Here is an 8,258-nt window from a genome sequence, read left to right as displayed (position 1 = left end):
AGCTATTGCCACCTGGGAAGACTACATAGTATGTATGTGCACTCAGTAAATGTTGAAGAAAGTTCCGAGTGGTGACCATAATTGTCATATTGGGAGAGTCCCTCAATTCTGTTCCCTAGATTTAGAATTTTGGTCCTACACCTCTCTCTTCCCTTTTCCCCAAAGCTTATAGCTTCAGACTTTCTGTCTTCCCTTCTCTCTCCCTTGGAGCTTTGCCCACTGGCATTTTGACTCCCTGCCTCAGGGGACAAGGACTCCAAGTACAGCAGGAAAGACTTGGATAAACTCCAAGAAAGGACTTCTTGTCTTTCTGTCAGAGTTGCAGCTGCTGGGGGGAGGGAACTGGATACACTTCCTACTGATATAGAAAATTCCAGAGCTGGAAGAAAGCTTCGAGATAACATCAAGTCCAGAGCTTTTCAACCTTTTTTATTTGGGGAGAGGGGACAGAAATACAATGTGAGAAATGTGCTTTACACCAGGACCAGGTGAACTCAAGTTTTGCGGAGGCTGCAGTTTGTAAAATTGGGGGACTTCTTAAAAATATATGTGTAAAATTTTGTAGGCAAAATCAGGTATTTATTTAGTGTTAGAAAATGAATTCCTATAAATTACAAACTTCAAAATCCAACAAATACCATAATCATAAAGTCAGGACAACAAGAAATTTTTACTTAACTACCTGACATGTCACTTTAATACCTTTATTTGTAATTTTTTAGGTAATTTTAGGCTGCATGATTTTCATACAGCAGTGACTTTCTTCTATTCTTTTCTATAAGGAGAAAGAAAAGTCAGCCTTCTAGCAGGTTTGATCAAAAGTCTTTTTTATTTTGTTATTTTAGAAAAATTTTTCTCAGCTTCACAATCTGTTATTGGTGATGTCATGTAAACCTGAAATGTTTAATTTTTTTTTTTGAAATGTTTAATTTTGTCAGATCTGAGAAAGACAAATTTTCTATATTGTTTCGCCAGGAATGGCAGATTTCGTCAGAAAAAAGCATGTTGCACGTGAGATAGAACTCCATGTGTCATGACATATGAAACGTTCAAAGTCATACACAGCTGTTCTTGCTACTTCAGTACTGTTAGGAGTTGGTGTCCTGCAACAGAGGTGTCCTGATCAGTTCTACTGCATGTGATCCCCAACATCCACCAAAAACAGAAAATAGCATATGGAGTATTTATAGTTAAGTATGCTATGTTATTAATTGTATCCCCAATGGCATGGACATCTGCTGTAACTAGATCAGTGGGGATTAAATCTTCCACGTGTAATTTTACACGTCTGAGGATTGGGAGAATCTTCCATAGACGAGCTGCTGGCTCTGTACAATGCAGATCTTGGTTCTCCTCCACTGCCCACATCTTCCCATGTCTGGTGCCTAGGACCTATGTCATGGTGACATAGTGATTGACCTGTGTCCCTCCACCTTTAGGTCAGGGCACCAAGTAAATCGGCATGGTGAGTGAGTGTGGGTAATTGGAGTGTTTCTGGGAACCATTCCCTACACTAGGATACTAGCAATCATCTAAATATTCTAGAAGTTGACTGTGAACCTTATAACCGTAACCCAGTAAGCTCAAACTAAATGTATGCCCAGCTCAGTTTCCCATTAGTTGCATCTCATACTAGTCAGACACAGCCTTCGGAAAGACAAAAATGTCTTACTGATGTGAACAATCTCCCAGAAACATTAAGGGAATAAAACCAAGCTACAGGACGGTGAGCATAGCACACTTGTACCTGTGCGATGCGTAGGGTATCTCTGGAAGGAAGCAGGAGAAGGTTATTCGCCTCTGAGCTGCTGTGGAGACTGGAGTGGATGAGGAGCTTGCTTTTCCAAGTAAAACCCTTTTGAGCTTTATGAAGTGTTTTTTAAATCACATACGTGTCAATTTTTCTTTTCTTTCTTTTCTGAGATAAATGTTTATAGCAGTTGACAAGCTATTTTTCTTCCTAATTTAGACTGTTCTCCTCGTGGCCAGCAGGAGGAGGCAAATGCTTTCTCTCTCTTGGGGAGAGTTTTCCTCTTCTACAATCTTCAGAAAATACCGTGTCCAAAACCATCACAATATTGCAAAGTTAATTATCCTCCAAAATTTAATTATCCTCCAAAATTTAATCATCCTCCAATTAAAATTAAAAAATAAAATAAAAAAGGAAACACTGTGGCTGTGCCCTGTGGCTGGAACCCAGACTCCAAGTGGAGTCTTAAAAGGAAAATAAGTGAAAATAAGTTGTCATTATGGACTCTAAGACCTTATGGAATCTTTGATTTTAAAATAGCTTTACTGGGACAGAATTAACATGCTGATCAGGAGCTGGGAGCTGGTGGGAATTCTCAGCTGGGGATTGTAATACAGGTGTTGATTCCGTGCCCCATGCATCTCCCTTATCAGCTGTGACCAGGCCATTAAGGCATCTGAGACCCCACTGTCCACAGGAAGATTGGGGTGTCCTGGACCCGAGAGGACCAACCAGGCTCAGGGCTGGGGTCTCCTTTCCCCCAGAAGGGTACTTGAGGACCATCCAAGTAACAGAAACAGCTTACTGTATTGTTTCATTTCTAGAGAGATGTTCTCTATGGGAAAATGTTCCTTTTGCCACTTATAAGAGGTAGGACATCATGGTCTCTTATGTCATCATGGTCTCTTATATCATCATTATAGGACATCATGGTCTCTTAGGTAAATACACCCAGTACCAACATGTGCGTAGGTGGGTGTGCCCCTGAGTCTCCCCAGTCCAAAGGGCTGGGGTAACATCCTGGGAGGGGCAGAGGGAAGAGGAAGTGAAGAGGCAATGCATCTCTGGATTGAAGCCCCTGAAAATACCCCCTTCTGAGCTCTGTGATGAGTGGTTCCAGCTGTTGCTCCATCATACAACCACCCATCCATCCATCCATCCCTTCCCTACCCGGCCAACCACCTACTCACCTTGTCATCCTTCCGTTCACTGAGCCATCCATCCATCCATCTTTCTTTCCACCTTTTGAATTAAGGCCAACCTGAAAAGGTCCAGCCAAGAGCTGAGGAAGAGTTCTAGGTGGAGGGAAGAGCAAGGACATAGGGTTGAGGCTGGAATGAGCTTGGTGAATCTACAGGTCAGCCTGGCCAGGGAGCAGCTGGGATGAGATGAGGCTGCAAGGTGGATGGGACCAGATCAGGTGGACTTGGTCAGCCAACGGGGGATTTTGGATTTGTTTCAAGTGTGAGAAGTCACTGGAGGGTTTTGAGCAGGACAGTGGGGTGTTGTTATTTCCATTTCACCAAGACTGCAGTGAGTGGTGAAAGGATTGTGGGGGCAGGAGCAGAGAACGGGGGTAGCTAAGAGACAGCGACACATCCCGTCCTCCCTCAAGGACCCTCCCTAATTCCAGGTGAGGTGAGGATGACCCAAGAGCTCCAGCGGATCTAGGCGGCCCTGGAACGATGCCCACTGACAGTGCTGCCCGGTGTATCCGGCAGCTGGGGCTCAGGGTGAGGCCACAGAACCTGGCAATCAGGTTAGACAAGGAAGATCCCTGGACCAGACAAGGTAAGAGCTCTGTGGATGTCCCTCGAAGAACAGGTAGTCAGCTGGTCAGAGATGGAGAAGCATGGTGGGACAGCCAAGCAGGCCTGATAATATTTCATAACAGCAAACATTTATTTATTCAGCACTGAACAGAGGTCAGCACTGTGCTTAACACTGCACATATTCTCCCTTAAAGTTCGCATCTACCCTATAAGCTGTGACAGTTACAGTTCCCATTTTGCCAATGGACCAGCGGAAGCTCAGAGAGGTTATGTGACTCACCCAGTGTCACACAGCTATAGACAGACCTCCCTGTGCCTGAGACTAACCCACCTGGAAAAAAAAAAAAACAAACTGTGGGAATAAGAGGGATTTTTCTCTGGGCAGAGACTGGAAATCACGAATCATGGTTTCCAGATATGTTCAGTAGCAATAGGGCCCCTAACTTGCTGATGTGATAATTCGGCTCCTTGAGATGGTTCATCTGCCTGTCTCAGCATCTTCCTCACTCACCGGGCTCTGGTCTCAGGCTCCCTGGACTCTGGGAAGATGGACACTGCCTTCCTAAGGAGCCCTGTCCTCCAGGGCACAGAAGGATGTGCTCACCAGCCCGGGTCCAAGCTGTTGGATGCTGCTTCTGAGACACGACTGAGCAACTTCACTTCACTTCTGCTGTCTCCACTGCTCTGGATACTTGGCTTCATCGTCTCAGGTGAAACCTCTGCCCATTTAGGATCCTCCCTCAAAGCAAGAAAGGAAGGCATTTGCTTATTTATTTAATTCTTTAGCATCTAATATGCACGCCACATGCTATATCGGTTCATTTCTTTAATTTAAAAAGATCTTTTAAAATTCTCACAATTGGGAATTCCCCCACGCTTCCACTGCAGAAGGCATGGGTTTGATCCCTGCTCAGGGAACTAAGATCCCCCATGCTGTGTGGTTCAGCCAAAACAAACAAACAAGCAAAACAACTTATAATCAGCTTGTGAAGAAGATATTATTAGCTCCCTTTCACAGATGAAGAAATTGAGGCTTGAAGTGGCTGGACGTGGCTCCCAGCTTGTAGGCGACAGAACTAGGATGCATCATTGTCCCATTTGATGCCCCAATCTCAGTGCTTCCCATATGTCCACACTTCGTGCACCTTTCCCTATCTGGGAAAGAGTGTGCTGGGGAGGAGACGAGCAAGGAGTGGGGTGCAGAGAGATATCAGGGATGAGTTGATTTGTTTGTTCTCTGGGAGGAGAAGGACAGGAGAGGAGATGAGCAGAGATACCACAGACCTCAGGACCAAAGTCCCCCAACAGCAGGAGGCTGATGGCTGATACTTACTGGAAGCCACCAGCCAAACTCTCCCTTAGGCGCAGCAGACACAGAGGCTCAGGCCCAGACACTCTAGGGGCCCACCAAAATGTTTTACTATCATGTAAAATCAGAAGAAAAAAGTGAATTTTTAGGTAGATGAAAATATTTCAATATATAACATTGATCCATTTATTCAGTGCAGCCATGAAATTATATCTATGTGTAGCATTTATGCCTGTGCATAGATAATACAAATACTACAGATAGATATAATTCTATTCCATAGCTGCATTGAATAAATGGGTCAATGTTATATATTAAAACATGAATTAGAATTATATCTATGTGTAGTATTTATGTCTGTGTATATATAATATGGGGCTTCCTTGGTAGCTCAGTTGGTAAAGAATCTGCCTGCAATGCAGGAGACCCAGATTCAATCCCTGGGTGGGGAAGATCCCCTGGAGAAGGAAATGGCAACCCACTCCAGTATTCTTGTCTGGAAAATCCCATGGACAGAGGAGTCTGGCAGGTGGCCACAGTCTGTGGGGTCACAAAGAGTTGGACATGACTTAGCGACTAAACCACCACCATATATAATATATGGACTTCCCCGATGGCTCAGGAGGTAAAGAGTCTGGCAGACATAGGAGGCTTGGGTTTGATCCCTGAATTGGGAAGATTCCCTGAAGAGGGAAATGGCAACCATTCCAGTATTCTTGCCTGGGAAATCCCATGGACAGAGGAGTATGTCAGGCTACAGTCTGTGGGGTTGCAAAGAGTTGGACGTGTCTTAGCAACTACACCACCACCATATATAAATACATGGGCTTCCCCGATGGCTCAGCGTATGCAGGCAGACATAGGAGACTTGGGTTCGATCCCTGAGTTGGGAAGATCCCCTGAAGAAGGGAATGGCAACCCACTTCAGTATTCTTGCCTGGGAAATTCCACAGACAAGGAAACCTGGCAGGCTACAGCCAGAGGGCTGCAAGAGTTGGATGCTACTGAGCAACTAGCACCTACATCATCCATGTTTTCTAATGGAGGAAGGGGCCCGTGAGGGCAGCAGTACCTCAGGCTCACAAAAGTCACGATGGGGCCCTGGGAATTTGCAAGGAGAACTTCCTCACAAGCCTGGGGCTCAGACTCGGCCACCAGATGGGGGTGAGCGGCCTTTTTCCAGCTGACACGGGTGGGGCACCGGGCTCCTGATAAAAATAACAAATATTGTCTGTTAACTATTAACGAAGTGCCAGGCTTTATCTCCCTAATTCTTACCACATTATTGCTCTCATTTTACAGGGGAGGAGACAGAACTCAGGTTAGAACTCGGATTCTAGTGCTGTACTGGCTTCAAAATGACATTCGAGAACCCTCCCTGGCCCCAGGAATCTGGGACTTTCTGAAGCTTTCCACTGGGGTGTCATTAATTCTTTGCAGTCATTTCCTGTGCCCTAGCTTGTCTCTCTACGAGACTTGGCCTCATTTAAGGCCTGGCTTTATTTCGCCCCTTTTCCTACGGAGGCCCTCGCTCCCATGCACTTGAATCAAGTCCTCTGTGCTTGTGTTCCTTGGGGAGACCCTGTGTGGCCAGCCAAGCCTGTCCTCCTGGGGGCCTTGCTCCTCACTGCAGCCCCTCAGGGCAGCCTGGCGGCTGCTGTACAAGTCAGAGCAAGCAGGTCAGTGAGGGCCCATCACAAAGTCCTGGGAACTCGCTTCTGTAGCTGCTTTATTCACTTCACATTGTACCACGAGCAGGGAACCACAGCCATTAAGGGTCTCCCAAAAATGTGATTTTTTTTTCAAAAAATGTGATTTTTGATGACTACATAATAGTTCATTTATATTTTTGTAGCACCATAAACTTAGCCAATCCCATAGTATTGATGTTTCACTTTCTAATTCTTCCCTAATGGTGATGATGACTTTTGCTATTCAGTCAGTCAATAAATACTTGTTGTTAAGGATGTACTAAGCGCTGAGAACAATTTTCTGATCATCTGGCTTGATTTAAGGGCAACATTTGGAGTACTGAGCGGAACTTCTGAAAACCTATGAGAACTGGTCAAAGTAGTAGGCAGAGGAAAATTTATAGCCTTAAATATATTTATTAATGAGAAGTATGTATGTTCAGTCATGTAAAATTCTTTGCAACTCCATGGACTGTAGCCTACCAGGCTCCTCTGTCCTTTGAATTTTCCGGGCAAGGACACTGGAGTGGGTTGCCATTTCCTACTCCTGATCTTCCTGATACAGGGGTGGAGCCCATGTCTCTTGTGCCACCTGCATTGGCAAGTGGCTTCTTTATCACTGTGCCACCTCAGAAGCCCCAGTTAATAAGAAGAAAAGACGAAAAGTCAATGAACTAAGCATTTAACTCAGGAAGTTAGAAAAAGAGCAATAAAAGAAAAAGTAAATGTTAATTAGCATAAAAGCAGAAAATAATAAAGCAAACAAAACGAGAGCTGATTCTTTGAAAAGACCAAGGTAGTAGAAGGTCTAGGGACATGTGCAAACTGCAGATTCTTTAGTCAGGAGGCTTTCATGAATATTATTTCTCCCACCAAACTTCTGATAACAGTAGCTTGGCAAAGTTTATTAGCTATCTATTGCGGTGTAACAAATTTACCAAAATCTAGGGACCTAAAGTAAGAAACACATTTCTTACAGCTCATGGGGCCAGGAAACCAGATAGGATATAGCTGGGTGCCTTTTGGCTCAGGGTCTCTTACAAGGCTTCAGTCAAGGTATTGGCAACACGAGCCATCCCAAGGCGCAAAGGGGAGAAGACCCACTGCCAAGTTCACTCACATGGGTATTGGCGGGGCTCAGGTCTTCATCGCTGGTTGGCTGGAGACATCAATTCCCTAGCACATGGGCTTCTCCATAGGGCTGCTGATTGTATGGCTCACTTCTCCCAGAGCTGTCGGGGAAAGAGAGAGAGAGTGAGAGAGCACAATCTTTTTGTAACCTTTCTTTTTGTAAGTAGGCTTTTTGTAACCTAATCTACTAGTATTCTCTTCTAGAATTCTGTATGCTATTAGTTAGAATTGAGTCACTGGGTCCAGCCACAGTCAAGGGTAGCCAATTATACATGAGTATGAATACCAGGAGTAGGGATCACTGGGGGCCATCAAAGAAGCTGCCACCACACAAAGGTTTTAAGATCATATGCCTCCTGGAAGTCAAATATTCTTTTTGCTAAGTGACTGCCTTGGCAGTCATCTGAGCAATGGGTTAGTAGAAAAGGCAAGTTCGGCTACATATTGGTTGTGTGAGGCCTGGGAACCTTTGTTCTCATCTGAAAAATGGGGTCATAATAAAGATCACCTTCAGAATTTATTGAGTTTATTGTGATGAGGGGTGGGTATAAAATATCCTTCAGAAGTTAGGCATTATTAAGAGAACAGTGTTGAAGATTCAAGTG

General features: G+C 44.6%; 1 long non-coding RNA gene across 1 annotated transcript; it reads right to left on the bottom strand.

Moving 5' to 3' along the window:
- Positions 1–364: 364 nt before the first annotated feature.
- On the bottom strand, positions 365–8,042 carry LOC112446628 (uncharacterized). The gene is made up of 3 exons (XR_003034629.2): positions 4,127–8,042; positions 2,941–3,011; positions 365–1,103 (listed from the first exon to the last, which is right to left on the bottom strand). It is a non-coding gene; the product is annotated as an uncharacterized lncRNA (long non-coding RNA).
- Positions 8,043–8,258: the final 216 nt, after the last annotated feature.

Source organism: Bos taurus, chromosome 5, assembly GCF_002263795.3.
Source record: "Bos taurus isolate L1 Dominette 01449 registration number 42190680 breed Hereford chromosome 5, ARS-UCD2.0, whole genome shotgun sequence".
Taxonomy (NCBI): Eukaryota; Metazoa; Chordata; class Mammalia; order Artiodactyla; family Bovidae; genus Bos; species Bos taurus.
This window is presented reverse-complemented; position numbering and strand designations above follow the sequence as displayed.